At 42.8% G+C, this 8119-nt stretch overlaps 1 pseudogene; it reads right to left on the bottom strand.

Moving 5' to 3' along the window:
• Positions 1 to 1473: 1473 nt before the first annotated feature.
• On the bottom strand, positions 1474 to 4633 carry LOC149142718 (GEM-like protein 5; annotated as a pseudogene).
• Between the last annotated feature and the right edge of the window lie 3486 nt (positions 4634 to 8119).

Here is an 8119-nt window from a genome sequence, read left to right as displayed (position 1 = left end):
GAAACCCTTACCCTAAATTGAGGGTCAAAGCTTGCAAATAAAGCCTCAAATCTTATCAATCAAGACCACCATATATTGTTCTAAGAAAGAGAAATAAAACAGACTTTAATGCCAACGTCATCATGATCATGCTCACTGAGAGTTTGTTCCTCCTCCATCTCACTCGAGAAATCACTGAATGTTTCTTCCAACTCACTTGAGTATTCAGATTAAGAGGCAGTGAACATTTCTTCTATGTCCATGATCATTTCTCCTGCTTCCATCTCACTTGATAACTCTGTAACTCCGAAGCATCCATTATAGGTAAAGATCAATGACAGAAAACATAAAAGAGAATGTGCTTTATAAATTGACTTAATAAACTCTTAACTAATAATAAAAAACAATCAGGTGAACAGTTTTATTCGAATATAAGCCTCGTCTAGGATTTAATTGTTTTCTTGGTAAGTATTACCATTGTGATTTTTGGTTATTCGTCTCTATCGAAGGTACGACAAGGACTATAGTAATCAAAAATGTGCTTTTAACATTAGTTTTAGCAGGTTAAAGCTAGTTAATATCACGAATAACAAAACTTTTTAAAGATCGTAGTGTATTTTCATGTTTGGTCAACTTTTTTGGTTATCAGTCTCTATCGAAGGTACGACAAGGACTATAGTAATCGAAAATGTGCTTTTAACATTAGTTTTAGCGGGTTAAAGCTAGTTAATATCACGAATAACGAAACTTTTTAAAGATCGTAGTACGACAAGGACTATAGTAATCGAAAATGTGCTTTTAACATTAGTTTTCGCAGGTTAAAGCTAGTTAATATCACGAATAACGAAACTTTTTAAAGATCGTAGTGTATTTTCATGTTTGGTCAACTTTTTAAAGATCGTAGTGTATTTTCATGTTTGGTCAACTTTTAAAAGATGACCTAGTGTATTTTCATGTTTGGTCATCTTATTTGGTCCCTTCCTAAGGGAGCGGGGAGGCTAACCTGCGATAACCATATATTATTTGGCCCCTTCCTGAGGCGGGGAGGCTAACCTGCTATAACCATATATTATATTGATATGTTCGCTCTGTTTCGCTTAGCATTTTCAAAGAGCTAAACTAATGTTAGCATTAGTTTAAGACATTAAATGTTAATTTTTGCTTGGGAGACATTATGGCTAACTGAAGAAAGTTCAATAGGCTATTTCGGCCATCTGTGAATGCAATGCTTGTTGATGCGGTGTGTTGTGGCATGGGCAGGCAGGTAGCGGTGGTTAGGCTGGACATACCTAGTACCTAGTGGCGGTGAGGGCAATGCATGTTGATGTGGTGTATCATGTCCTGGGCAGGCAGTTGGCGGTGGGTGGGCTGGACAAACCTGATACCTAGGGGCGGTGAGCACCATGTACATCCATCACATTTAATGGACATTAAAGATATAAGACTAGCGGGCAACTGTGGGGCCGGTCAATGGTTCGAGACGTTGGTTGATGCTCACGAGGTGGAATCTGAGTGGGCTAAATTCAGGATGGAGTCCTGCAAATTGCTCAGGGCTTTCTCATAGTTAATGAATCCCATGAATTAGAACTTGTGGCAGTCCACTGTCACGATCTGAATATACTTTTCAGCGGGATTGTCTTGTTTGCAAAAGGATTCACAACCATCAGATTCACCAACGGGATCGTAACCTGCATTCAATTTTATCACTATTTCAATTTCCCCCAATTTGTATACTAAAGGATTCCATAAAGTAAAGTAGGATCCACTCACCCTGTAGTAACTCTAGGACGCCTCTTCGGACGGAGCGTGAATGACAAGGGGCGATCGCTACAAAATGTGATCTTCACGATAGAGATGTATAGAGTTCCTGCAATGGGGTCAGTGGAAGTCGACATATAACATGCGTACGCTTTATGTAACTTCTTCTCTAGAGAAATGGAAAAGTTCTGTCGAAACATAGCTTCAATGCCTCCTTTCGTTAGGGCTTCGACACCCAAGGTCAGCTTACCCCACGCCACATCCGATATGTTGTATCCAATTTTCACTGCATTTAAACAAAATCCATTAATTCAAAATGCAAGCAGGCGGGCAAGAACAATACGATAAAGGTGAATTTATACTTATAGTTGGTCCAGACCTCTGAGGCCAAATTCTCGGCTTTCTTGGTCCATTTGTTGAAGCAGTGTTGCATCGAATTCATTGGGGTTGCACACGGACAAATCTAATATGAGAAAAAAATAGAGAATGCTTTGTTCGATCAAATATTATTTTTATGCGAGTGTACACTTTGAATGCTCTACTAGTGATGGTTGCAGAATATACCATATGGGGATGGGATGTTCTGTCGGGGCCTTCCACGTCGCAGCCTCTTAGTTGTGAGGATGGGCGGAAGGGGCTGAAGGACGGCCCATGAATTTGGTGCCCCATTTTCTGCTATCCTTCTCTGAAGTACTTGAATCTCGATTCAGCGCCTCCCGGGCAGTCAGACCCCCTCAGCGTCAAGCTTCGAATAAATGATCGGTTGCGCCTTTGTCAGTCATTTTGAAAGCTACTGCCCATGGGTTGCCTCGACTCCCGTGTGCTTTCAAAGCTCTGATCTGCTTAATTTCGGCTATGGTGGCCACTACGATGACTAGAATGTGGATGGCCAACTCAGGTCATATAGGCAGAGCATAGTTAAGTTGGTATCTCAATTGCCATCTGAGAGTAGAGTGGAGCATAATCTATCGTTTAAGTTGCCATCTCAATCTGCGATGCGTGGTAGAGTTTGCTTAATCATTGTTTGAGAGACACCTTCAAAGAATGATTGCATGCTTAGACAAATGGAAAACATGCACGTCTTAGCCTAGCACAACGACGATTACATACATATATCTTGAAAAGTCATTAAAATTCATTACATGTTAGCCCATTTTCCATTAATATTTAGAATGATTAAGTAGGAACTCCCACAACGGAATCTCACGGCGAAGATCAGAACCTCCATCCCTCATCAACACGTTGCCAAATTCCCACACACATCTTATCATGTCTTTTGCCACAAACATGTGGTTGATCATGCATACTCAAATGCAGTTTTTATTACTCAAATTTCACCTTTCAAATACTTTCTATAGAGATTTCATGGGATGCTCTCGTGGATGGGTGGGCATACCAAGATTGAATACGAAGCCGCTTACATGGCATACAAAACAAGGCATAGTTTCTTTGAGATGTAATTTAAGAAAATATCCACTGGGGACAATTCGACCACATCCGCGTTCTATTTTTTAGCACCACTGCTGACAAACATAACTTTGGCAAATTGCAACAGATCACTTCAAGATAAGAATCTTTTTTCACACATACGACCAATAGAACAGACGAGCACTTTACTGTTGATCGAGTTTTTGTGGTGGTGCACTTCACAATGATCCACATGGCTGAGCGGATTAGAAACACTACTTTCCTTCCCTCCCACTATCAACTTGTATCGGAAAAGTGCCAGTGATTAATACTAGAATTGGCAATTGCTAGCAGAGCGCCAATGTCTGGTAGGAATCGAGTCTGTAATGCCTCTACTATGTACATGTGTAGCGTATTGTATCGGAAAATCTGCAATTACACTTAAGAATAACAAGTCTTTGGTGGCAGGGACTTGTGGCGTATTTGAGAAGAGATATCTGCCGATGCCGCAAAGATTTTCATGGATAAATTATAGACAATTATTCTATTCCTCTTTAACGTAAAAGATTTACTTAAATGAAAGATTATGAAAATAATTTTCAAATAAAAATGTTTTATACTTAGTGGAAAGAGCTTAAGGTCAACGAAAAGAAAAATTAAGGATATATCTCTAATTAAATCAAAAGTAAGTTTATTGGCCCCACGATGGGTGTTTTAAAAGTAGGATAGTAACCCGAGCTTTGATATGAAAATCATGGTACGAAATGATTGGAGGCTATATGCCACCTAGGTGGAGGAATGGGTACAAAATACAATGCATCTATATGGTTGAATGTGAAGGTATATTAGATCGGTTTCATACAAAATACACCGCATCCATATGGTTGAATGTGAGGTGAAGGTAGGTTAGCTCTGTTTCATAATTGAAAGTAGTATGAAGGAATATTTAGAAGGACATTTAAATATGAAAATATATTTAATATTCCAAGTATGAAAATATATAGGTAACATTTGTTTCGCGTTCTCATGTTGATGTGGTTAAATTGTGCTTAGCAAGTTAAATCTAAATTATAAATACTAAGTCAACATTTGTTTCAATGCTTGAGATGGAAGATTTATATAGTTTCAGGTATTTCTATAGATTCGGTTTAAATGTTTTTGTAATTGGAAGATTTATGTTGGTGCAACAATTTTTAAGCAATAAGAACAAAGGTTACATAGTAGCTATTGCCTGTTATTTCTACTATTTAGTTTAAATGTAATTAAATCAAAGTAAAAATATTAAATTTAAGTTAGTATTAAGGTTTAGAATTAATTTTACCTTCCCTTCTCTGATCATTCCTTGAAAGAACCTGCGTTGCGGCTCTGAGAGATCGCCCTCGGCTCTGCCCAGATCGACTCCTTGTGCGTCCTGCAGACTGCGCACAAGCCCGCACTCTGCCGCCCTGCTCTCTGCGGGAGGGCTCGCACGTAGCTTTCCCCCTGCCATGCGGTCGGCCAGATCAATGGAGGTTTGAGCAGGCCCGGATCGAGTTTGGCAGGCTCCCCTCAGAGCTTGTGTCCATGGAGGTGCTGGGCACTCCCCAGGCGGCTATCTCCCCTCCCCCCCCGCCGACCTCATCAGCTGAGGCTTTTAACCGCCTCCTGGAAGGTCTCCCTAAGAAGAAGAATGTCGAAGCTGCGAAATTCGTCAAGAAACTGGACGATATTCCTGAGATCTCCCTCCCTCCGGAAACCCCGATCCAGGTTGCATTGTCCTTGTCCGAGCGAGCTCTTGTCGGCCAGTTCACTGGACTATGGCCTTCTCCCAAATCCACCGAGAACTGGGTCAAAAGAAACTGGGCGCCGTTGATCCAAGAAAGTGTGACCTCTTACTTCCTGGGGAGAGGATTCTTCCTCTTCGAGTTTACCTCAAAGGACGATAAAGACCTGATCTTTCGAAACGGCCCCTACTTCATGGGCCCCCAGGGTCTGTACCTGAACAAATGGACTCCGGACTTCGATCCTGCAGTAGATGTACACAAAGCTGTCCCAATGTGGGTCAGGCTACCAAATCTCCCAGTGCATTGCTGGAATTGGGATTCATTGATGCACATAGGAAATGCCCTAGGGAAATTTATAGATCGAGTGAATAACAAGGATCAATATGATTGTGCCAGGATCTGCGTGGAGGTAGATCTGGAGGTGGGACTTCCAGAGGCCATTAAAATCAAGGTGGGAAGCTGGACACACATGCAGAAACTAGACTATGAACAGTTGCCCTTTAAATGCCAGAAATGCCATGTTTATGGCCATTTCGCCAGAAGCTGTCCGTCCAACATTGAATCTGTGCAAGGGAAGGAGGACGGCTGGAACCAAGTCAAACGAACTAAAACTTCTCTCAAGGCTCAGAAGGCGGGAGGATCTAATGGCAATCCTCATCAGGGCCCTGCTCAGCAGATCCCGTCTAAGACTGCCCCAGAAAACAGGTTTGATCCCCTCAGCTCTCAACCAGAGGACACCCATGAAGTCGAGGCCCAGAAATCAGCCACTCCAGAGAAAGGTGGTCAGCCCAACCTTTCCAAGGACTCAGGCATTGCAGAAAGCTCAAAAGGAACCCCAGAAGAAGTTGAGGAAGAGGACCAAGAATCGGAAGACTCGGAGGAGGAAGGAGAAATAGGAGACTCCCAAGCCTCTGTAAGGAGATCTACAAGAGGGCGCAAAACAGATCGGGAGAAAAGGGAGCATGAAACGTATAAGGACAAGTTGCAGGGCAGCCAACCTACATTGGAGAAGCTGTTAGCAAAAAAACCAAAGATGGCTAGAAACCAACATCAAGGCTCCAAGGGAGCCCACCAAAGCAAAGGTAAATAATGAAAATTATCTCCTGGAACTGCAAGGGTATGGGGAGCAAAACCAAAGAAGAGGCTATAAGAAATTTAATAAGAATAGAAGCCCCGGACATACTCCTCCTCCAGGAGACTAAGATGGAGGACTCGGGCCTCCTTCACTTAAGTAGAAAACTCTGGAATAAGAGCAAAGCAGCAGCTGTCTCAGCCCGAGGAGCCTCTGGAGGGCTGGGATCCCTATGGAATGATAGCATGTTCTCGCTAATAACTGAGATTTCAACCACCCACTGGTTGATGTTAAAGATGCAGCATTTAGTTACTAAAGAAACCTTTTGCCTCTTCAATGTTTATGTGCCGGTCAGCGCTGGAGAAAAAAAGTCTTGCTGGGATTCATTAAGAAACCAAGCGGATCTGGGCACTCTAGAAAACATCATCATTGCAGGAGACCTAAATCTCACGCTGCATTCTTCAGAAAAGCGTGGAGGAAGCATTGTGCGAGACCCGGCAAGGGAATGGGCAGAGGATCTTCTTCAAGACTGGGACCTGCTAGATATCAAGCCTGTTTCGGGTAAGTTCACGTGGTCAAATAAAAGAATAGGGCCTGGGCACATTGCAGCAAGGCTGGATAGATTCTTCGTGCAAAGTTCCTTCCTTTTGCTTGGTTTAGATGCCAGTATGCATATTCTTCCCTGTAGCACCTCTGATCATAACCCCATCAAGCTGAACCTCCGAACTCACACTGATCTTGGCCCCATCCCCTTCAAATTCAGCCCTCTTTGGATCAAGGAACCCAGCTTCTTGCAGATTGTCAAGCAAAGTTGGTCTCAGCCAGTCAATGGATCTCCATTCTATATTTGGGAAGAAAAACTCAGAAGAGTGAAATCTGCCCTAAAGAGCTGGGCCAAAACTCTTCCTAACCCAGCTACTGAAAGGAAAAAGATCCAAAGCCTGCTAGATGCCCACCATCAGCTCTCGGAAGAGGCCCACATCTCCAAAGAAATTCTTGACAAAGAGGTCCATCTTCAACAGCAATATCACAAAGCCTGCCTGAACGAAGAGGAAACATGGAGGGTCAAATCTCGCTGCCTATGGCTCAAAGCAGGAGACAAAAACACCTCATATTTTCACAAACAATCTCAAGCCAGAAAAAGCTTCAACTACATAGCTGAAATCAAAGAAGAAGCTGTGATCCACAAAGACTTTACAGGCATCAAGCAGGCAGCCTTTCTCCATTTTCAAAATCTGTACAACGAAGAGGTGAATGGGACTCAGAACTCTTGTCTTCTGGACGGGGTTCCCTCTTCAATCTCAGCTTATATGAATCACCAGCTAGAAGCCAAAGTCACCATGGATGAGGTCAAAACCGCTCTCTTTGCCATGGACCCTGACAAAGCCCCAGGACCTGACGGTTTCTCTGCCAGATTTCTCCAATCCTGCTGGCACATTGTGGGAAAAGATCTCCTTAAAATGATCCAAAAATCGCAAGCCTGTCAGAAAATTGGAGGAAGCACAAACTCCTCGTTCCTTGCACTTATTCCTAAGGAGAAGGGCGCCAATTCTTTCAACAGATTTCGTCCCATTTCTCTTTGTAACATTGGCTACAAACTGATCACCAAAATCATTGCTAGCAGGCTGAAACACATCCTTCCTAAAATCATTCCAGAGAATCAAGGGGGCTTCATCCATGGAAGACAGCTGGTGGACAACTTCATTTTAGTTCAAGAGGCAATCCTATCCAGCCACCAGCGCAAGGAAAGAGGTATGGCCATCAAACTGGACTTAGCAAATGCTTTTGATCGTGTTAGACATAGCTTTCTGTTGAATGTTTTAAAAAAAATTGGATTCGGAGAGAGCTTTATAAACTGGATCCGGGCTTGCATCTCGGAGCCATGGATAGCTCCCCTAATTAATGGCAGAGCTGCTGGTTTCTTTAAAGCTACAAGAGGATTAAGGCAGGGCTGCCCCCTGTCCCCTCTGTTGTTTGTTATCCAAGCCTCCGTTCTCAGCTTTCATTTAAACAAAAAAATGCAAGATCAGGAGATTCCAGGGATTTGCATTGCAAGAGGAGTTCAGAACATAAATCATGCCCTGTTTGCAGACGATACACTGCTTCTTGGGGCTGCTTCGATCCACTCAGCCACCAGATT

Source organism: Pinus tabuliformis, chromosome X (assembly GCF_031772625.1).
Source record: "Pinus tabuliformis cultivar Carrire ecotype Pingquan chromosome X, CPIR1, whole genome shotgun sequence".
NCBI classification, from domain to species: Eukaryota; Viridiplantae; Streptophyta; class Pinopsida; order Pinales; family Pinaceae; genus Pinus; species Pinus tabuliformis.
This window is presented reverse-complemented; position numbering and strand designations above follow the sequence as displayed.